The 15,131-nt window shown below is 45.9% G+C and overlaps 1 long non-coding RNA gene across 1 annotated transcript in view; it reads left to right on the forward strand.

Moving 5' to 3' along the window:
* LOC123811937 overlaps positions 1 to 5,679 on the forward strand; it is a 112,217-nt gene extending 106,538 nt beyond the window's left edge. Inside the window, exons 2-4 of the long non-coding RNA XR_006784464.1 lie at positions 17 to 71; positions 654 to 714; positions 5,305 to 5,679. This is a non-coding gene — a long non-coding RNA (uncharacterized LOC123811937). The remainder of the gene's footprint in view (positions 1 to 16; positions 72 to 653; positions 715 to 5,304) is intronic.
* The last annotated feature ends 9,452 nt before the right edge of the window (positions 5,680 to 15,131 follow it).

A 15,131-nucleotide genomic window follows, 5' to 3' on the forward strand; every position in this document is an offset into this window, starting at 1 on the left:
TTTTTCTTTTTGTCAGAGAAGGAGATTGCGGTTGATTCCAGGTACTGAGGAAAAGACCTTTCCAGAGAGCGGTGAGTGCCCATTATGTGTCATAATGCAGGTAGAGCGCTGAAAGAATCAGGGCCGAGCGAAGGGACGGCACCTCTGTGTGAGGCCAGAAATAGCACGGGGGCAAGGAGGTCGCTGGACAAAAGCTCCAGGATGATTCAGACATAAAGCAGGCTTTTCTATGACTGAGGACTCTGTGAATCTGAACACCAGGGCGAAGCATGACATGTGGCTTAAGTGGAAGTCTGTGGCTTTCTGGATACTGCAATGGTTGAGGATGAAGGTCAAGTTTTTCAATAAGTTTAAACAGCACACCAGAAATTTAGGGAGTTATTATTTATACATCAATGGATCTTTTTCAGTGAGTAGGTTGCCAATGTTGGGCTTCTAGGCATTCCAGAGATTTGTGGGCAACCTGGGGAAGGAAGGAGAGGCCTGCTGGTCTGGAGGTCAGGGACAAGTTTCTCCAGTGGTCTGAATATTGGAGAGCCCTGGAGTTTCGCCTTTAGACCTGGCCCTAGCATGTAGACTTACCAGCAGCTGGGCTGAGCTTCGTGCCTCATTTAAATATAATAGTAACTCAGAACCGTAACATTTAACTCCAGAGATACCTGCATGATCACCTCTTCATTGCCAGTGGGAATCCTCAGAAAAATTGCAAAGCAGGTGAGTCTTGCTTCAGTGCCTTCAGCTTCATACTGTCCTCTCCCTCCTTGCCTAGCCCCTCACTTCCTCATTCCCCCTCAGCTGGGTGTCCTGTGCTCCTTCCCTCCTCCCACTAAAAATTCTGTGGAAAACACTGATCTCAGTCACATCTTAGTTAGCTGGCTGCAGCTCCCATTCTCTGACAAAAGGCTTCATCCTTCACCGAAGGATAGAATGTTCATTCCACAGGGGCAGATAATTGTGTCAGTTTCCTTCATGGTTGTATCCCCAGGACCTACCACAGTGCCTGGCCTATAGTAGATGGCAAATACATTTTACTGAATGAACAAATCAACTATGTGAATCCAAATTTGGGGCAACACACAAGACGGCTTTCCTTGTGTGTGTGTATGTTGGGGCTAGTGGGTAGATGAGGGGATAGAGAGGCACCAAGGCTGCACTTGCAGACTCTGGAGTTTCACATGCAGGCTTCCGCCCCCTCAGCCCCCAGCATAAGGTCAGTCCTGCAATAACTGTTTAAAGATGTAGTTTTTTTTTCTTTAGGCTCTCTGGGATCCTAAAATCCTCTGCTTTGGCTCCTGACAAACTTTCCATACTCTCAGGACAAAGATGGTTTCCTTTCCCATTCTCCCAGGCCCCCCAGCTTCATTACTGTGACCTCTCCTTGCATAGTGGTCAGCGCCTAACATTCATTTGCCCCTGGGGGACAGCAAAGCTGCACATGCAGTGCCCACCTCTGTCCTCACGGAGTCAAAATGGAACAGCGTCTTCCCTTGCGCAAACCTCCAGTGCCTGCATCTCCCTTGCCTGCCTCTCCCTGAACCTCCCTTGATCTGCTTCTGGGGACAGGGTTCAGGCATGGTGCCTTGGCCTTAGAGTCATGCCTGCAAAGGACAATTGCCCGGAGCTGTCCCTCTCCGAGGACTGTGTCTCGTTAAGGTGAGAGATGGAAAGTTGACAATGGAATGAAAATATCTCAGGCTGTTTGGAGAGCTATTTTTAAGCATGCAAGGGATGTGGCATTCCTTGTTTAGACCATCTTCAATTTGCCAGGGAGCTCTGTGAATGGAAAATGTGAGCCCAAGGCCTAAGGTGGAAAGGGAATATAAACGCAGGGGCCCTTGCAATCTGGAAATTTACCCGCTGTTTCAAGATGCTGGGGGTTTGAGTTCTGTGTATGTTAGAGATGGCTCTTCTTTTATTTCTTGATATTCGCTCTTCCACCTTTCAGCTGGCATGTAAATACCCATCAGCACCCCAGTATGCAGGACCATCCCAGCCAGCTGTACCATCCACAGCATATTGTATACATAATGCAATGCCATTAGCTGTAATGCTGTCACACGGCAGAAAGAGCGCTGGGAGGTGCTGGGAGGAAGGCAGGAAGCTGCTGATCAGCTAGCTCTTTTTTATATAATCATAACTCAAACCCGAATTTCTCTGAAAGCAAGAAAAATCACCCAACCACCTTTTGATTACACTTTTACACAAATTAATGTCATTTTCCTTTCCAACAGTATTGACTACAGGATTCAATTTGGTCCGGCAGGTGCTGGGTAACGGGAAGCCTGCTAAGAGCAGCTGTGTTAACAGCATCCCTCTCGGGAAAGGCTTCTCTGGGGAGGGGGCGAGGAAAGAGGGAGAAGATGAAGAAGAAGATGAAGAAGAAGAAGAAAAGGGAGAAGAAGAACATGCACACACAGACGTATCCCCACGTGCTGCTGCTGTGGCTGCTTGCATGCGTCTAAGATGGCACCTTGGTGCCCTGCCACATCCGGTCTCCTTGGTACCGAAGCGGCGCTCAGCTTCTTGTCACTGAGTGGATGATGATTATCTGCACCAGGGTCTCAAGGGTGCTCAAGCTTTGCTGGCGATTGGAGCTGAGATGCTTCAGCTGAAGGATTTTAAAAGCTATACAAGGCCAAAGAACCATTACCAGTCACTTGCTGTGTGATGCCTGTTGAAGAGGGGGTGGGTGTGGAAAGGAGGGGTGCTGGGGGGCAGGAGAGGGGAAGGTCTGTGATATCTTTATCTCCTCCACTCTTCTCTCTCCCCACCACCTCCTCCTACCTCTGTACCTCCCCATGCCTTTTTAGCCACAGTACCCTTGTTGAGGCATGACAAGGTTATGTCAGTGTGGTCTGAGAATCTATTGATCATGGCCATCAAAGATCTTTGCAGGAGTTTAGGGATTTGGTGCTTTGCATAACACCCCACTCATCTCGATTAACTCTTCCTATCCTGGCCTGGGTTCCCCCCACCTCTGAGCTGAGCTGTTGGCAAACCTTGCTAATTTCTGCGACAGCTCCTTTCTGAACCATACTCATAAGGCTGTCAAAACCATTGTAATGACTCCTATAACAGAGCTCAGGTGCATGACCCAGGCAGCAAAGAAGTGGAGGGATTGGACTAGACATAAGGGAAAAGAAAAACACATACAGTACTAACTGCCCCCAACACATGTGCACATACACAGCTACATGTATTCACTTACCTTGTCTTCCACTTGAAGGAAAAGCCCAATGAGCAAAAAGGAGTTTGTTGATCCCCTACTCAGGTAATTTTTCTTCTAATCAGTGAAAAAGAAAAGAAATGCCAGAAAGCATTGAGTCATGCACTTGCATTCTGCAGCATGTGAAAATTTTCAAACAATATTTATTGAGCGTGGACTGGTGAGCCAGCGCTATGCTAAGTGCTGGGACTGAGCAGGAGACAAAAGAGACAAAAGTCCCTGTCCTCACGGAGCTGAGAGTCTAGACACATTGACACAAACTGCTTGTCTTCAGAGTTTGTGAGCAACTGAGACCTCCCCGTGACCAGAGGATAATGGCATTAGTACTCCCCCCAGTGTGATTTGCACAAACACACAAACATGCACACACTACCGTGTAATGATAGGTTTAAATAATGCAAGATCAAGAAGAGAATGGGGACATTTCTCTTTTCGGCCTACAAAAATAGGAAAAACCAAAATGACCCAAACCCTGGAGCCTTGGAGAAAAGTGATGCTAGTTTTTCAGCCCCGAAGGCCCACTGTGTCATGGAACGTCTTTGCATTAGCCTGACCCTCTCCATTCAAAAGGACAAGCTCTAGGGCTTGTTGTGCCTGGAAAAGTCCAAACACATCTTATAGTGAATGAGAGGGGACATTTCCCTGGAAAGTACTTGAATGGGCAGTACCTACAGGTACCTGACCACAGTTGTCTTGGGATAGAATGGGGACAGTGGGAAAGATGCAGTAATGGGTAATGTAATGTGGTCCTGGACAGGAGGCTGAAGCAGGATGTGGAGGAAGAGGACAGGGCTTGTGCGCTGGCACGGTGCTGTGCAAAAGGTGCTGGGAGCCCTTCTGACATGCAGGACATCTTTAAATCCCTGGACTGTGCTCAGCCTGAGCAAGGCAGAGTGCCCAGTTGCCCAGGGACCAGGGTACACTCCTCCTGGCCAGAGGACACTCACTGGCTTCTGGCCACATCTGGCAACAGAAGAGCCTCTGCTTGTTCCTCTCTTCTTTAGCATTGGGTGTCACTACAGTGAATGTGGTTCTTTTCAGAGACCCTCTTGGAGCCTGGAATTAATCGACTGGCTGGGGATAGTGCAGGGGTAAAGGCTGGGAGGGAGAGAGAGTCTAGAGGAGGGGAGAGAGGGACCATCCTGGCTGGGGGATCCCCAAACTTCTTATCCATTGCTGTCCTAAAAACCTCATTTTGGAGACTGATGCAATGCCTTGGCTGAGCCCTGACATCTTATGCATTAGTGTGCTGTCTTTGAACACTGTGGGGGCTATAGAATGGTGTGCTTATATCTATGGTGGAAAGAAAGTTCTCCCCTAACCACTTTGAGGGGCTGTGGTCTTTGTGGCCATTTCTTGGAAACAGGGGCTCCCCATTGGGAATAGTAGCACTTGGCAACCTCACTGTCTGACTCCAGAGCCCTGACCCCAGAACTGTCTGAACGGGAGTGATGGAGATCAGGGTAGCACCCGGAAACCCTGAGTTTCCAGCTGCAGCCCAGGGGAGAGGAAAGAGGGCTTCTTCTCTCTTTTTTGCTTTTTTTAATCTTTATGCTGTCTTTAGTGTTGGGGGGCTGAATTTTGGGTAGTTTTTCTTAAAAACATCTTGTTTTGGTTATGCATGGCCCCCATCCCATGATTTTGAATCATACAATAACTTTATTCATAAAGTCACCCATTTCAAGGCAGTAGGTTAAGGAATGAAGAGTCTAGATCCGCAGTGAGGTCATTACCAGCCAAGCCCAAATCAGGGGTGCAAGCAAGGGAAGTTGACCTCTTCCTCCCAAAAAAATTATTTTTGAGAAGACAAGCCATGTGTGGTTTGAATGTGTGTATGTGTTTCATTCATGTGCCACGTGATGGCATAACTGGGTGAACATGGTAAGCAACTTAAACTTGGACTTTGTGATTCCTTTTGTATTTATTATAAACAGATACATGAAAACAGAATAGCCAGACTTCAGCCCCACCTCCAGAAGCCTTCTTCTCATCTTTCTTCTCCTCCCCCCTCCTCCCTCTCCTCCCTCCTCCTTCTCAGACAGTTTCACTTCTGCCATGTTTTTTCGTTTCTCCTTTAGGTTCTTTTGGCTTTCTGGATACCTCTGTAGTGAGGAGCCAGCTTCCTCCCTACCTCTTCTCACTTCTGCCGGTTCGTGATCTTGCTGTTTTAATGAGGGCACAGTAATAACTATGGAGAGGTGCTGACGACATGACCAAGGAACTTGCCCTTAACAAGTCAGCTGTGGATGAGGTGCCAATGGGATGGACAAGAGGATTAAAGTATTTATGCCAAAATATTGGAAGCACACACAGAATTAGTTCTTCCCGTGTTAGATATTTCACTTTTGGCAAGTCTGTATTTAAAAATCTTTTCTCCTTGTTTTGCTTAAAGTATTACAATAAGCCCTGGATTTTTCACAGTTACACTCGTATATTTTCACAGCTGTTTTAATCGGAAAAAAATAATGTACTTTTGATAGTTCAGAAATCTATCACTGGCAAAAGCTTTGCAAAAATGTGCTACAGAGCAGAGCGGAATCCTTACCATTATATATTTGGCTGGCTATTTGAAATTCATAGAATTTCCCCCAAATATTTTTCTTCTGCAATTCTTGCCTAAATTAATCTAATAGCTTGGGCTGACCTCTCTGGTAATCTCTTTTGTTATTAATGGAAGGGTTGCTATTGTTAACATTCTTTGGGAACCAAACAGGGACTGGCTGTCACTGGAGGAAAGCACAGTGGCTATTTTTGCTCGTATTAGAAGTATTTACTCAAATAAAATATACAACGCGGTGGATAGGCAGGCTGGACAGTCTCCTTGATGGCTTTATGGCCACTGGCTTGGCTACGGTGCTCTGCTGGATTTTCACAAGCAGCACAGAAAAGAGCTTGACTTTGGCTTCTCCGTCTGTGGCACGTACAGACTCACAGACACACTCTTCAAGTCTTGGGCGTGGTGAGTGCACAGGGTCTTGGTTCTGAGTGCTGAGCACACGTTACGCACGCACCGCGCAGGAGAGGGACCGACCCTCAGTAGAGTTTTGTGGCTGCGCATCAACAACAACAGCGCCCACCATAATTCAAAAAACAAAACAAAACTAGAAAAACTTGCAACAAGGGAAGGAAAAGATGGGGAAGGGACAAAAGGGATGAACAAAAGTCTCAGTTGCCCTTGTCTGCCTGGCAAAGAAGAGGCTGATTTCCAGGGGAGGGAGAAGCAGTGGATTAATGTGAACTTTAATACTGAAGTGGTGTGTGTTTATTGCTGGTGACCACAAGACATAAATCTTGCAAGTACAATATACAATACGATGCAGCCCCCTGTTTTCTTCCCCCTCTCCAGTCTCAATTTGTGTGTATGTGTTAAGTGCTGTTGAAAAATAGTGACCTTTAATAAAGGATCGTATCCTGCGACTATTTTCCCAGACACACAGTGACCTTTCAAACCAGACTGAGGTGAGGGGGTGTGGAGTTTGGACTTTGAACCGGCCAGACCCCGCTGTGCTCCTCTGTTAGCCTGGCCACTTTTTATTGTGTCACCAGGGAGCGTTCTGTATGCAAAGCAGGCCGGGCTGGCAGCCTGAACCTTTGCAAATCAATTTGTCTGTGAAGGCGAGTCCACTGGAGTGAAAGATGGTCTAGGAGGGCACACTGCCCCCTCTCTTTGTGACATCATCGCCTGTGGTACTCTTGTCAGTCATGTCTGCCCAAAGCTCTGTTGGAAGGAGGGAGGATGCCAGGGTTGGGGGTGAGGGTGTGGGAGGGGTTAATCCTCATAACCGGCTGTGTCCTGAGAGACAAGGGGCGTTCTCAATAGGACAGAGCTGGGGGGCTGACGATCTGCCTGCTGGGAGGGTGACAGGGGAGGGCGCCATTTATACCCGATATTGTCGCCTGGCTGTGGCTGCCAGCCCTACTCTTTCTTCTCCCCTCCCAATCTCAACGTGTCATTCCTATCTCTCTCAGACCAGGAGAGAGCTAGGGTTCTGCGGAAATGATAAAGGTGACAGCAGCAATAGAGTTTGCCCTGCCCCCACCCCCTGCCAATGGAGATGGCATCCGTGAACTATATAACCTTTGACGGTTTTCCTTCAAAGACCCTGACCTGAGCTACAATCTCTTCTCACAGCAAACCTTTTCCTAAGGGTTAATATTATTATTGATCCCCCTCAGTCTTTCCAACGCCCAGGACTCGACATTAATCAGTAGCTAAAAATGCCAAGAAAGACAGAAAAATTCAATTACTTTGTTTCCTAATTCAAATTTTTTCTAGAAGTCTCTCTAAAGATATGGAAATCCTGTGTTTTTCACAAAACAGTGGTTAGATCAATTTCTCTGTAAGCAATTAATCATCTTTATACTCCACAAAAGATGGGGGGGCAAAAGTTTGACCTACTACAGCAATGCTGGCTGATGTGTCTTTTAGTGAGCAGCCTGGCGGGAGGACCTCAAACTCCTGACCCACGAACAGGTTGAAAACATGACCCTCCGAGAGGAAGACAGTGGTAGTTATCCCGATAGACTCTGGAGCTGGATGAACTGGAGCTCTCACTCTCAAACTGTGAGAACTTTGGTTTTCATATCTAAAATGGAAATGATAAAGAGTAGTTTTAAGCCTTGGTTTCCACATCTGTACAATGGGAATGACAAAGAACAGCCATTCCATAGAATTCTGGCGAGAGTTAAAAGTTAAGGTCATCGTGCTGCAGAGCAGAGTGCCAACACACGGTTAACCTTCAGTCAGTGTTCGCCCTGGTAACCACGTCAAACTCGACAATGACTGAAGTGGGACACTAAACAGGATGTGGCTCTGGTTCTGAACTCTGATATTTGACCTCATTCTTAGCTTTATGCCTCTAATGCTTCTTCTTTGTCACCTAGAATATTCCATCCTGCCTGTCCGCATTCCTTCCCAAATCTCCCATTACCTTTCCCTTGATTGTGAGTTCCTAACTAATAGGGTCAATAACATTGTTCTCCCCAAAATGAGATACATTCAACCAATTCCCCTCCACCATTTTCACAGAGAAACCCCCACTTAAAAATTCTGTAGTTCTGGGGGGGTTTCTTTTGGACTGCAGCCCATCCAGTCTTGTCCATGCTCCTTCCAAACGGGTGACTGCTCTTGCCTCACAGTGACTTCCCCTTTCAAACCCTGCTCCCCAAAACGTCTCTCCTTGTCAGTCACCACCGACTGTCTGCGGATCATCCTTGATCCCATGTAAGAAGGACACAGTTCGGAAATAAATGTTATAACCCTATGCTTGGGGGTTATAACTGAAACAGATTGGTAGTCGGGAAAAACTGGTGTGTGTGCAGCACAAGCACAATGTATGACATGTGTACATGAGTGCGGTGCTGCATATATGACTCACATGTCCATTGCCTAGAATCTCTTAAGGATGGTAACAAAATACAGCAAATGAACAATAAAAACACACCCCAAACAGATAATGCAGAAATAACAAAGATGATAATTTTAACCACAAGTTAGTGGTGTAAAATGAAGACCTTGAAAAAGCAAGTTTTAAAAAAATGGTTATATCGAGCCTCCCTTCGGGAGGACTTCGGGAATGGAAGAAGACACACTGTTTATTAGAAAAACAATTAACAATGTGTTCCAGGCATGAAAGGATGATAGAAGCAGGACGTGCAAGTCCAGTAGGATCCTTTTTGCTAATTTATGGATTCAGTTGTCCAAGGCACCAAATTGTGTTTCCTGGATCATGGAACTAAATGGTACGAAAGCTGACTCCAACACAAACAATATCTGATATGGGCATTCTCCTGGCCCCGAGACTTCAGCCTTCCTTACAGAGAGTTCCACTGCACACTCTACATGAGAGGGGAGTCAAGATCACTGTAGCCAAGACCTGGGCAAGGCCAGGTGGAGAAGCACAAGGGAAAATAACTTGTTGGGAAAAGAAGAGCAGAAACCATTCTTAGGTGGTGTTAATACCATTAACAGTGCTTAGGAATGGCACTTCCAGTGCACCAGAGGTGAAGTTGGGAAAAGTGGTGTGGGAAGTCAGAAGTAGTGTGGCATCCTTAAACTTGTTACAGCCTGCTCTGTTTTTCTTAGAACCTGGAAAATCCTTGTTGAATTCTGTTTCCACTGCTTATTTATAGAGGGGATTACATTCTCTCCGAAGGACTCTTCTGCAGTGAGAGAAAGTTGATTACTATTATCTGTTGGAATGATGGGGAAAAATGAGAAGAGGTAAGAGATTCGCAATGAGACGAAAGCCGGGTGTTAGTCACCCAGGGCAGGGCAGCCACTGGTGGGATGGAAGTGAAAGTCTGGGAAGTGAAAGTGGTCTGGGAGGTGGTAGCCGACTGTGCTGGTAGAACCACAGACCTTTATTAGGGAAAGGAAACTCGGACACTGTCCTTCCCCCTTTGTCCACAAAAGAGAAATAATAGAGCCACTTTCTGCTATTATTCTGGCTGTTAACATGTGTTCTGACGGGGGTCATGTTTTGGGTCCAGTTGGCTCTCTTCCTGTCCCCAAAGCATGAACGTCTTGATCAGTCTTAAGTTACCTTGTTGAGGAAGGTGAGACATGGGAAAAAACAGGGCTTCTTATCCTGATATAAGCAATTTGCAATTTTAATTATTCATTCAGTGAGAAGCCAGTGCTGCACCTGGCACCACTGACAGCAGGCTGAGAGCTCCCTGGTGGTTTCTAGCCACTTCATTGGAAGCTGCATGGCACCCATGATTCCTGGGCAAGGTGCTGAAGGCAGTGTATAAGACCACCCCTAGGGATATAGCCAGCACAGTGCCTGATGAGCCGGAGGTGCCCATAAGTGGAAATTGTCTCCTGCTCCTACACTTTACTGTGACAGTCTCTTCAACCACAGTGGGACACCTTGAGGGCAGGGCCCATATCTCTACAGTAAAATTTCCCAGAGTCTAGCTCTGAACTGGCATAGGTTAATATCATCTTCTCTGAATCTCAATGAACTTTATTTAGGAATTTTTAGTGCTTAGAGCTTTTCTGATCTGCACAAGGGCCATGGAAAGCTGCTAGGGCTGGGTGCTATCTGGATCTAATGTCTGTGAAATCTGGGCAGGGTCCCAGGATAGTGCCAGTCACCACTGAGACCCAGGGTTGGGACTAGTAACAAAGGAGTTTGACTTTGGGGAGCACGCCACAGTTTTCAAAGTGCATCCATAAAGTTGATCTCCAGGTAGAAGGTACAAAACCAGGATAAAGTACAAAACACCTAGTTATGTTTTTAATTTCAGATAAACAGCAAATAACCTTTTAATATACGTATGCCCAAGATATTGCACGGGACATACTTAGACTAAACTATTGTTGTTGATATGAAATTCAAATGTAGTTGGATATCCTTTCCTGCCCCCCTAAGTCTGGAAATATTATCTCCAAGTGGAGGATTGGCATCATGTTTGAAGCACAGAGGCTGATAATATAGATAGTACAGATGTGGTTTGCACTCATGCTCTGTAAGTTACTTTGTGTCTATTGGTAAGATATCTCTTTTAAAATCCAAGCAGAGTTTTCTTGTGTGCTAGAAGCCATGCTGTGAGGATGTAACGAGATAATTCATGTACAGTTTCAGAACATAGTGACTACTAAAAAAGTTGTAGTTAGTTATTTTCTCTTATTCCAGCCTTGCACAGGCCTGAAAGGAGGCAGCCAGGCATTTCTCTACCCATGGAACCAAAGAGGAAACTGGGGCTCAGAGAAACTCTGGGTTACAAACTTTGACTTCCCATTCAGCTTTTCTTACTAGTTTGGTAATAATAGGCTTTTGTCTTACTGTAATTTTGACGTGGAAGAGCAGACTCTGCTGAGGAAGCTGGCAGTGCTGTCTGTCTCCATAGACCAGGGAGAGCAGGCTCCTCCCTAAGAGGTGCAGTCAGGAGGCTGATGAGTGTCTTTGCCCATCAGCACCTGTGGCCAGCACGGAAGGGAGAGACATTTCTTCCAGGGGTTTAGTCATTAGTCCCTTGATCTGTGGGCCATGACCCAGGCCATAGTGGGTTAAGGAATGCTTCCTTCCATCACCCTTCTTGGCGTGGACCAGCAGAGGTTCTGCTCATGAGGAATCCATGGCTCAATTCTTGCCATCCACTCGCCTTCATCCGCAGGGTGGCCTAATCCACCCTCGTTCCTGGCACTAGTTTATATAACTCCTGGGAAGTTATGTATGAGTAGACACTCTGGATACGAGTGATAGAAACCTAACTGAAACTAAAGGGAGATCTGGACTCGCAGGCAGAGCAGCAGGATGGCTGCCTTAGGGATCACTGGAGCCAGGACTTGAACTCTGTCAATACTCTCTAGGTTCTGTCTTCATTTGGTCTAACCACAGATCATTTCTCTCTTCCAAAAGAAGATAAGCAACTCCTTATAATCAGAGAGGGTGGAGGTTCTTCTCTACTAGTTCCAGTTAGAAAAATCTTGGGAAAGGACCCTATTGGCCTATTTTAGGTCACATGCTAATCACTGACCAATCATTGTGGCCAGAGACATGAGATGTTCATCCCTGTGGTTATCCCTGGGCCAATTATTGTAAACAGAAGGATGAGATACTTAGCTCTCATCAAAAGCATTGGTTGCATTGGGAGGAGAGAAGATTCAAAGAGTTGGCATGAGGGGGTACTATTATCAGAAGAAGGAAGGATTGATGCTGTGCCTCTTTGTAAATAGAGAATTCAGTGGAAGGAGGGACTGGCTGGATCCTCTCCATGAGAAAGAGGTGAAAGGTCACCTGGGTCATGGAGATGGGATTATTGACCTCTGTTTGGGTCCCTGCCTGACCACACATCATTTTGGTTTGGCTTGGGCATTGGGATAGGGCTGGTAGTAGTGACTCCTCCCCCCCAACAGCAACAACAACAATGACAACAACAACGACAACACCCCAGAGGCATGCTTGTGGCTTGTGAGACAGCTGATGTTTTTAACACTTTTGGGGGCAATTATATCCATGGACATTCTATTAGGCATTTACTTGATGTCTAGGAGAGTGCTAAGCACTTCAAGCATTTCACAGACAACAGAAGACAAGAGCCTAGCCTTTGAGGAATTTATAATCTTAGGTGGACAAAATGTCCACCTGTGAAACACATAGAAATCCTCTAAGGAAGTGCCAGATGGTGTCTGCTGACCAGTTTGAGCTCTGTGACATGGCAGGGCATGGGGACCGGGCCTTGGGCTGAACGACAGGGGCAGGCTGCCTACGGGGAGTTGAGCTGGGGCTTGGAGAACAAAGTGTCGGGTGAATGCAGGAGGCTGAATTCACAAATAATAAAGACTTAAAATTTTTATTGTGTCTTGGGATAGGTAAATGAAAGCTGAGTTTTATAAAGCATGTAGCTTGGGTGAATGCTACTTCAGGATGAGGACCCAAGATTCTTGTTCCAAAGAATAGGAAGAAATGTGTTTATTCTCGGGCTAAAACAAAGGGTGATTCGTTTTCTATTGAGATCTCTGCTCTGCTCATGCTCCATGAGGTACTCAGCCTTGGACCATGGAATAGGGAAAATAATTTATACTTCTTATCACAAGCAAGCTGGGACTTGTTTATAAATAAATCAATAGGAAATGTTAAGACAGAAACTTTTTAGAAAGACCATAGCTGGCATGTCAGGCAGAAGTTTTCATGAAGATTGTGAGGATGTAGGAAGCAGTGGATGTGCAGGCAAGATCTGGGTTCAAATCTTACCCCCGTGGCTTACGAAGAGGCATGACCTCAGGCACTGAGCCTTAGTTCCCTGGCTTATAAAAGAGGAATCAGGATGGTACTTCGTAGAACTTTATTTTTGAGGATGCAATAGATTATCTATGTAAAGTACTCAGGACAGAACTTAACAACTAGTAAAGACTCAATAAACAGTTGTAATTATTATTGTAAAGAAATGCAAACTTAGTGTGGGCAGCTGGAGCTGGAACCATTGTGGTTCAGTGCCTTTTATGTGCTCAACACCTGCTTACATAGGTGGGTTACACATATGAATAAATGTTATTGCCCCAGAAGACACATGAAGAAGATATGATTTTAAAGCACGGGCTGCAAACCAAAGCATCGCAGGTTCGATTCCCAGTCAGGGCACATGTCTGGGTTGCAGGTTATGGCCCCCAATAACTGCACATTGATGTTTCTCTCTCTCTCTTTCTCCCTCCCTTCCCTCTCTAAAAATAAATAAGTAAAATTTTAAAAAAGATATGATTTTCATTTTGGAGATGAGAAAACTGAACCTCAAGGAGGTTAAAGGACCCCAGTGTGGTTGAAATGGACCTGGGTGCCTGATTCCAGAATATTGCTCTCTTTTCCTTAGAGAGCAGATCAAAAGGAGGGGATTGCCAGGCAATTTCCAGGCCAGGGCCCCGAGTCATAGACTCTCCATTCAGACACCTTAGAAGGGACTGAGAAGGTTGGGGGAGAAGGGGCAGTGATGTAAATCCAGTGGAAATAGTTGCTAAAGACAAGATCCAGGTAGGCAGGCTCTTCTTGAGTCAAACTCCTCAATGAGCTCCTGACAACAACGTTGCCCAGCAATGTCAGGGAGAGAGTCCCAGAGAATTTGAAGAACTTTCCTAAGCAAGTATGACCTTTCTCTTCCCTTGGGTCAGTGCCTCCTCTCTCAGAGAGGCCAGGAGCCCTTGGGAGCCCCTGGGAGCCCTCCTGCTCCCGTGACCCCTCTGCTGCCCATGGAGGAGGGTTGCTGGCTTCAGTTCCCCAAGTGGGGGTGGCGGCTGGCCTCTGCTATAGGGATGGCTCCCATCTAATGAAAACATTGCAAGATGGACAAGGCATAAAGCAAAGCAGAGCCATGATGTGTGGGCAGGTGCAAAGAAGAAAAAAGAAGATTTGAGCATGCAAAGTTGAATTGCTGAGACATGGGATATCTTAATAGCGTGGGAAAGGGGGGTTGTGAGATCAAAGGCTGTGATAAGAGAGAGATTATTTCATCCCGACTCTCCAGAGCAACAGTCATACATGCAGGGAGGATACCCTACACATGCCCATTTCTTTGATTTTAAAGTGAGAATCACTTGGCCCAACCCCACACAGCCTGGCTCCCTGCCCTGACTCCCCACCCCACTAGCCTATGCGGCTCTGGTTTTATTTGCTGGTGGAAGGCAAGAGTTCCAGGGCTCATCAGACATGCTCTTGTGTGACTTTGACTTTATTTCCAGCTCACGTTTGTAGTTTTTCATACCTGAGTATTTTTCTGCAGTAGAGCATCCTCGTTTTGGCTTGAAGTCCTAGCCTGTGTTCTTCATTTGGTTGTAACCACCGAGAGTTAATTTGGAGGCTTTTAAAAAATTATTGCATTTTAAGAAAGGAAAACTCATTTGCCAGCATGATTTCTTGTTCTTAAAACTATTCAAAGTAGTTTGTTAGAGATTGTTCTTTGCTTTTAGAGATGGAGCTGATTTCAGTTTATAGCCCATTGTCTTCACACCCATCTTGGTGACTAATACTGTAAAATGGATTTCCTTTTTTTTTTCCTTCCTTGAAGTGAGTTTCAAATCCCCAAAGAATTTCTGGGAGGGTGAAAAAAAATCTTTAATTGAAAGCAAGAGAAAACAAAACAAAAAAGCATAAGAAAGCTGACAAAAATATCATGTTTAATGAAACAAAATTCTATCTTTGCAGATGGCTGTGGAGGCACAAAATGACCTAAAGATAGAAAAATTGGTTTCCTTTCTGTGCCTTATAAAGGGTGGTTTTTCTTATGAACGTTGCATGTGTGACTGCCCAGCACCTCACAGAGCCCCTGATCTAGCAGGTAGGAGTCCAGCCTACGTGTCCGGCTGTGTCAGGTGACTCGTGAAAGCACCCTGCGGCTGCTCTCCTGTGACTGTCTGCAGCCTGTGCAGTGTGGTCCGTGTCACTGGGTACACAGTCAGGTGCCTTCA

Source organism: Phyllostomus hastatus, unplaced genomic scaffold (assembly GCF_019186645.2).
Source record: "Phyllostomus hastatus isolate PE091 unplaced genomic scaffold, TTU_PhHast_1.1 phas_scaffold_78, whole genome shotgun sequence".
NCBI lineage: Eukaryota > Metazoa > Chordata > Mammalia > Chiroptera > Phyllostomidae > Phyllostomus > Phyllostomus hastatus.